Source organism: Triticum aestivum, chromosome 5B (genome assembly GCF_018294505.1).
Source record: "Triticum aestivum cultivar Chinese Spring chromosome 5B, IWGSC CS RefSeq v2.1, whole genome shotgun sequence".
Classification (NCBI taxonomy): domain Eukaryota; kingdom Viridiplantae; phylum Streptophyta; class Magnoliopsida; order Poales; family Poaceae; genus Triticum; species Triticum aestivum.
Window position 1 is genome coordinate 685084846 of NC_057807.1, and position 8771 is coordinate 685093616.

Consider the following 8771-nt stretch of genomic DNA (forward strand, 5'->3'; position numbering starts at 1 on the left):
AACGCTTTGTATTTCCGCTAACTGTGATGACGCCGGGTGGACCGGGCATCTTTTGTTTGAGGTAGGCGTAATGCAGTACTGCATTAAAACGAGCGAAGGCCGTACTTCCGAGTAGTGCGTGATAGCCGCTTCGGAATGGAGCGATGTCAAAGGTTAATTCCTCGCTTCTGAAGTTGTCGGGAGAGCCGAATACAACCTCTAGTACTATAGAGCCCGTACAGTGGGCCTTGACGCCTGGTATTACTCCTTTAAAGGTACTGTTGCTTAGGCTAATTCTTGAGGGGTCTATCCCCATTTTGCGGACAGTGTCCTGATATATCAGGTTTAGTCTACTGCCGCGGTCCATGAGGACTCGTGTGAGATGGTATCCGTCAATTATTGGGTCGAGCACCAAGGCAGCCGATCCTCCGTGCCGGATACTAGTCGGATGGTCCCTGCGATCGAAGGTGATCGGCAGGCCGACCAGGGATAAAATTTGGGGGCGACGGGCTCAACAGCGTATACGTCTCTAAGTGCGCATTTGCGCGTTCTCATTGGAATGTGAGTTACGTAAATCATATTCAGTGTTCTTACTTCTGGTGGGAATTTTTTCTGTCCTCCAGTGTTCAGCTGACGAGGCTCTTCCTCATCTTCACTTGGCGTCTCCCTCCCCTTTTGTTCGGCATTCAGCTTGTCGGCCTGCTTGAAAACCCAACACTCTCTGTGGGTGTGGTTTGCAGGTTTTTCGGGGGTGCCATGAATCTGACATAATTTGCCTAGAATCTTGTTTAGGCTGGATGGTCCATCTCTGCTGCCTTTAAATGGCTTATTCCGTTGACCGGGTCGAGAGCCCCTGAATATGGTGTTGACCATCATGTTCTCTGGGCTGCCATCGTTGTTTCGACGCTTGTTTTTGTTGTGTCGCGACTTCCCATTGCCATCCCTAACTTCGGATGTGCTTGGGTCGCTGGTGCCGCTACGGGCCAGCTAGCTGTCCTCGCCCGTGCAAAAGAGGGTCATAAGGCTTGTTAAGGCTGCATTGTCCTCGGCTTTTCTGGCCGAGGTGTCTGGCTAGCCATTCATCTCGGATACTGTGTTTGAAAGCCGCTAAGGCTTCGGCATCCGGACAATCGACTATTTGATTCTTCTTAGTAAGAAATCTGTTCCAGAGCTTTCGGGCTGACTCTCTGGGCTGTAGAATTATGTGACTTAGGTCGTCTGCGTCCGGAGGTCGGACATAGGTCCCTTGAAAATTGGCCCTGAAAGCATCCTCGAGCTCTTCCCAACTTCCGATTGAGTTTTCGGGAAGGCTTTTCACCCAGTGTCGAGTTGGTCCCTTTAATTTGCAAGGTAGGTATTTAATGGCATGGAGATCGTCTCCGCGAGCCATGTGGATATGAAGGATAAAGTCCTCAATCCAGACCCCATTGTCTGTAGTTCCGTCGTATGCCTCTATATTCACGGGTTTAAATCCTTCTGGAAATTCATGATCCAGCACCTCATCGGTGAAGCACAGGGGGTGTACGGCACCCCTGTATTTGGTCGTGTCGTGGCATGCTGTCGACGGTTGTTGTGTTCGGTTCTGATTCCTAGCTGGTGTTCGATCAATGTGATTGTTTCGGTAGCTCTGATCTTGTGCCGGAGCATGCTTCCTAGATCCGTAGATGGATCTGGCCATACCGGACTTTTTGTCCAGGAGCTCACGTAAATCGTGTGCTGGCTTGTGTGCGGCGTTATTAGCCGTCTTGTCACGGCCACGGGGTGGTCGGTCCGGCTGATCGGTCGTTTTCGGCTGAATGGGCTCTACGGCCTCGTCGTCGAATTCGGGTAGCAGCTTGCGCTTTGGATAGCTCTTTGTGTGACGATCGTCGCCGTATTTTTCTTCTGTGTCAAGCACTTTGTTCCACCTGTAGTTGCGCGTATTCTGCGCGGCCTTAAGCCTTTGCTTCTGCTTCTTTAGGCTCCTCGCGGTGGCGATAAGCCTGTTGTGGAGGTTCTCTTGTTCCAAGAGTTTTTCTGGGATGATGAGTGCATCATCGTCCGGGCTGTTCTCTATTCCGGAGATAGGTTGGTGAATTTTACCCTCGGGATCGGCCTCATCTGTCGTCGGCTCTGAACTATGCTTGTCGTCCCCTGGCTCAACCCGCTCCATCGCTGGGTCCATGGAGTCGTCGTTTCCTTTGGAGTCAACCGGGGTATTATTATTTCTTGCGTTGTTGTCGCTGTTTTTACTGTGGTGGGATTTAGAGCGGCGTCTACGGCGCCGCTTTGGTGGCTTATCGAGGGGATTATCCTTCGTTGTATCATCACCATCGCCTTCTTTTGGTGTGTCCACCATATATATATATATATATATATATAATATGATGAGGTGGCTATCCAGCACCCTATAGGCGGTGGTTCTTGTTCTTCTCCTACATCGTCGTTCATACCGTCGATGTCTTCGGAGTCGAAGTCAAGCACGTTGGTTTAGTCATCGGCAGTGGCTATAAATTGGGTGGTGGGTGGGAGACGAATTTCTTCGTCGTCCGCTCTCCACTCGAGCTGGCCATAGTTTGGCCAAGAATGTCCTGACAAGGAAAGAGACCTTAATGAGTTTAGCATGTCACCCAAGGGCGAGTGCTGAAAAATATCTGCGGCGGTGAACTCCATGACCGGTGCCCAATCGGATTCGATAGGCACAGATGCACGTGGTTAGGATCCTGTGGTCGGAGACGAGTCCGAGGGTCCGATGACACCACTCTCACAGGAGGTGGAATCAGTGTTCGGATCCGACGCCAATGAGTGTGCGGCTTCCGTGGTGGGGTCCATCCACCCGCCCTCGGAAGGCACGATCTGCTCCGGATTGATTCCCGGTGCCCCCGCAGGCACGATCTCCTGAATACTGTCCGACGGCAGATCAAGGTTATGCCCGTCGTGAGCGTCCGGTGCACCTGTCATGGGATCAAATCCGTCGAAGATCAAGTCTCCGCGGATGTCAGCAGTATAGTTTAAGCTTCCAAACCCGATGGGATGGCCGGGGGCATAGCTATCGATCTGCTCCAAATGGCCAAGCAAGTTGGCCCGCAGTACGAAGTTGCTGAGTACGAAGATCTGTCCGGGAAGGAAAACCTCCCCCTGGACCACATCGTTGAAGATGATCGAAGGAGCCATCAAGCCTTACAGCGACGGCACAGTGGAACTCTCAATGAAAGCACCAATGTCGGTGTCAAAACCGGCGAATCTCGGGTAGGGGGTCCAGAACTGTGCATCTAAGGCTAATGGTAACAGGAGGCAGGGGACACAATGTTTTACCCAGGTTCGGGCCCTCTCGATGGAGGTAATACCCTACTTCCTGCTTGATTGATCTTGATGATATGAGTATTACAAGAGTTAATCTACCACGAGATCGTAGAGGCTAAACCCTAGAAGCTAGCCTATGATTATGATTGTTCTTGTCCTACGGACTAAACCCTCTAGTTTATATAGACACCGGAGGGGGCTAGGGTTACACAGAGTCGGTTACAGAGAAGCAAAGCTACATATCCGAATTGCCAAGCTTGCCTTCCACGCAAAGGAGAGTCCCATCCGGACACGGGACGAAGTCTTCAATCTTGTATCTTCATAGTCCAACAGTCCGGGCGAAGTATATAGTCCGGCTGTCCGAGGACCCCGTAATCCAGGACTCCCTCAATGACGAACTGTAGCAACGGTGCATACTCAGGGAGAACACTTAAACCTTGAAATTTAGTGAGGGATCATCTTATAGTGCTACCGCCGTACTAAGCAAACTAAGATGCATAAAAGATAAACATCACATGCAATCAAAATATGTGACATGATTTGGCCATCATCATCTTGTGCATTTGATCTCCATCTCCAAAGCACCGTCATGATCTCCATTGTCACCGGCATGACAGCTTGTTCTCCATTGTAGCATCGTTGTCGTCTCGCCAACTATTGCTTCTACGACTATCGCTATCGCTTAGTGCTAAAGTAAAGCAATTACATGGCGATTGCATTTCATACAATAAAGCGACCGCCATAGGGCTCCTGCCAGTTGCCAATAACTTTTACAACATGATCATCTCATACAATAACTTATATCACATGATGTCTTGACCATATCACATCACAACATGCCCTGCAAAAACAAGTTAGACGTCCTCTACTTTGTTGTTGCAAGTTTTACGTGGCTGCTACGGGCTTCTAGCAAGAACCATTCTTACCTACGCATCAAAACCACAACGATTTTTCGTCAAGTGTGTTGTTTTAACCTTCAACAAGGATCGACCGTAGTCAAACTCGATTCACCTAAAGTTGGAGAAATAGACACCCGCTAGCCACCTATGTGCAAAGTACGTCGGTAGAACTGGTCTCATGAACGTGGTCATGTAATGTTGGTCTGGGCCACTTCATCCAACAATACTGCCGAATCAAAGTAAGACGTTGATCGTAAGCAGTATGACTATTATCGCCCACAACTCTTTGTGTTCTACTAATATTTTGCAGGAGTCTATGGAAGAAGAAAATGATGAAACTATGAGCTCATTGGATGAAAAAGATGATGAGGCGAGCGAAGAACAAAAGGAGGAAGAGTGGATTAGCTACCCATGCCCACCTTCTAATGAGAGTAACTCTTCAACTCATACATTGATTAATTTCCCTTCGTGCTTACCGAAGGATGATTGCTATGATGATTGTTATGATCCCGTTGATTCTCTTGAAATACCCCTTTTTGATGATACTTGCTATGCTTGTGGCCAAGATGCCAATATGAATTATGCTTATGGATATGAACTTGCTATAGTTCCTTATGTTAAACATGAAATTGTTGCTATTGCACCCGCGCATGATAGTCCTATTATCTTTTTGAATTCTCCAAACTACACTATATCGGAAAAGTTTGTGCTTATTAAGGATTATATTGATGGGTTGCCTTTTACCATTGCACATGATAATTTTGATGAATGTAATATGCATCTGCTTGCTGCGCCTACTTGCAATTATTATGAGAGAGGAACTATATCTCCACCTCTCTATATTTCCAATATGATAAAATTCCAAGAAACTGCTTATACTATGCATTGGCCTTTACTATGTGTGCATGAATTGTTCTTTTATGACATGCAGATGCATAGGAAGAGAGTTAGACTTATTTTTTTCTTGATATATGTTACTTTGTGCTCACTACTAAATCACAAATCATTGTTAATTAAAATTGGCTTTGATATACCTTGGGATCCGGGTGGATCCATTACTTGAGCACTATACGCCTTGCTTAATGGCTTTAAAGAAAGCGCTGCCAGGGAGACAACCCGGAAGTTTTAGAGAGTCATTTATTTCTGTTGAGTGCTTTTATTTAGTTTAAAAACAAAAAAATAAAGAGGGGAACCCAAAACTTTTCAGAAAGGAAAGTGAAAGTGAGAAAGACAAGCATTGTTGAAGTGGGGGAGCTCCTTGAACTTTGTTCATGCTCACAGAAACTTTGTTAATATTGATTACAGAAACTTTTCAACAAAAATAGTTATCCCCTTGTACAATTCCATTTTATTATAAAATAATGTGCCAAGGTTTGCCTTTAGGATGTTTACAATGCTTGTTGGTTTGTACGGTGCAGGACAGAAACTTTGGCTGTAGTGCGCGATTTTACATTTTTTACTGGAACGTCAAACGGTTCTGAAATTTTTTGCAATGTCTTGCTTTACAAAATGTTTATATTTACTAATTTTGGTAGAGTTTGTGGGATATCATAAGTATGGTGAATGTTCAGATTGCTACAGACTGTTCTGTTTTTGACAGATTCTGTTTTTGATGCATAGTTTACTTGTTTTGATGAAACTATCAATTTCTATCAGCGGATTAAGCCATGGAAAAGTTATATTACAGTAGATACAATGCAAAAACAAAATATGAATTGGTTTGCTTAGAGTAGTGATTTGCTTTATTATACTAACGGATCCTACCGAGTTTTCTGTTGAAGTTTTGTGTGGATGAAGTGTTTGATCGAGGAGGTCTCGATATGAGGAAAAGGAGGAGAGGCAAGAACTAAAGCTTGGGGATGCCCAAGGCACCCCAAGTAAATATTCAAGGAGACACAAGCGTCTAAGCTTGGGGATTCCCCGGAAGGCATCCCCTCTTTCTTCAACAAGTATCGGTATGTTTTTGGATTCGTTTCGTTCATGTGATATGTGCAAATCTTGGAGCGTCTTTTGCATTTAGTTTTCACTTTTATTTTATGCACCATGCTGGTATGAGATAGTCCTTGGTTGATTTATAGAATGATCATTGCACTTCACTTAAATCTTTTGAGTATTGCTGTATAGAATGCTTCATGCGCTTCACTTATATCATTTGAAGTTTGGATTGCATGTTTCTCTTCACATAGAGAACCGCCATTTGTAGAATGATCTTTTGCTTCACTTATATTTGTTAGAGTGCAGGCATATCTTTTGTAGAAAGAATTAAACTCTCTTGCTTCAGTTATATCTATTTAGAGAGATGACAGGAATTTGTCATTCACATGGTCAGTCATAAAATCCTACATGAACTTGTAGATCACTGAATATGATATGTTTGATTCCTTGCAATAGTTTTGCAATATAAAGGTGGTGATATTAGAGTCATGCTAGTGAGTAGTTGTGGATTAGTAGAAATACTTGTGTTGAGGTTTGTGATTCCCGAAGCATGCACGTATGGTGAACCGTTATGTGATGAAGTCGGAGCATGATTTATTTATTGATTGTCTTCCTTATGAGTGGCGGTCGGGGACGAGAGATGGTCTTTTCCTACCAATCTATCCCCCTGGGAGCATGCGCTTATTACTTTGTTTCGATGACTAATAGATTTTTGCAATAAGTATGTGAGTTCTTTATGACTAGTGTTGAGTCCATGGATTATACGCACTCTCACCCTTCCATCATTGCTAGCCTCTTCGGTACCGTGCATTGCCCTTTCTCACCTTGAGAGTCGGTGCAAACTTCGCCGGTGCATCCAAACCCCGTGATATGATACACTCTGTCACACATAAGCCTCCTTATGTCTTCCTCAAAACAGCCACCATACCTACCTATCATGGCATTTCCATAGCCATTCTGAGATATATTGCCATGCAACTTCCATCATCATCATATACATGACTTGAGAATTCATTGTCATATTGCCTTGCATGATCGTAAGATAGCTAGCATGATGTTTTCATGGCTTGTCCGTTTTTTGATATCTTTGCTATGCTAGATCATTGTACATCCCGGTACACCACCGGAGGCATTCATATAGAGTCATATCTTTGTTCTAGTATTGAGTTGTAATATTGAGTTGTAAGTAAATAAAAGTGTGATGATCATCATGATAGAGCATTGCCCCAAATAAGAGAGGCCAAAGAAGCCTAAATAAAAAAAGGGGGCCAAAGAAGCCCGCCAAAAAAAGGGGGCAATGTTACTATCCTTTTACCACACTTGTGCTTCAAAGTAGCACCATGTTCTTCATATAGAGAGTCTCCTATATTCTCACTTTCATATACTAGTGGGAATTTTCATTATAGAACTTGGCTTGTATATTCCAACGATGGGTGTCGGTGTCAAAACCGGCGGATCTCGGGTAGGGGGTCCCGAAATGTGCGTCTAGGTGGATGGTAACAGGAGACAAGGGACACGATGATTTTACCCAGGTTCGGGCCCTCTCGATGGAGGTAAAACCCTACTCCTGCTTGATTGATATTGATGATATGGGTAGTGCAAGAGTAGAGCTACCACGAGATCAAAGAGGCTAAACCCTAGAAGCTAGCCTATGGTATGATTGTTGTTCGTCCTACGGACTAAAACCCTTTGGTTTATATAGACACCGGAGAGGGCTAGGGTTACACAGAGTCGGTTACAATGGTAGGAGATCTACATATCCGTATTGCCAAGCTTGCCTTCCACGCCAAGGAAAGTCCCATCCGGACACGGGACGGAGTCTTCAATCTTGTATCTTCATAGTCTAGGAGTCCGGCCAACGGTGATAGACCGGCCAACCGGACACCCTCTAATCCAGGACTCCCTCAGTAGCCCCTAAACCAGGCTTCAATGACGATGAGTCTGGCGCGCATATTGTCTTCGGCATTGCAAGGCGGGTTCCTCCTTCGAATACTTCATAGAAGATTTTGAACACAAGGATAGTGTCCGGCTCTGCAAAATAAGTTCCACATACCACCATAGAGAGAATAACATTTACACAAGTTCAATCTGCTGACGTATTCCGTGGCATGACATCACACCACGGGCAGGCCTTTATTCGAATCGTTTTTACTGTTCCACCTCAGCACGTTTAGCGAAGCGGTTTCCTTGGCACATCTTGTCGAAGCAAAGATCGTGTCCCCTTATTCCAAGATTCTCATCAATACGGGCGTGGGTAACCCAACCGCACCATTGATTACGACGCTTAGGAGATAAGCGAGTTTTACCAGGCTGGCGGGGACGCATAGTTTCGTCCGTCCATATAAGGGGATAAGGATCCACCTTTTTACCTACGCCTTCTTCCTCCTTTGCTTATCCATTTCCGCGTACTCGAGCTCCAGCGCCCAAGTCCGCACATCTCGCCTCAACCTTCCCCAGCCATGTCCGGAGCGGGAGGCAAGTGGATAGCCTCCTCCATCAAGGAGGGGCACATCAGGAGGCTGTGAAAGGCCGGATACTTGTCCAGCGACATCGCGCATCGGCTCCCCGACAAGGGGCAGCTCATCCCCACCCTCGGGCCCCATAAGAGGGTGGTGTTCCTCACCCACTTCCTCCGCGGACTAGGTTTTCCACTTCACCCATTTGTCCGGGGGCTCA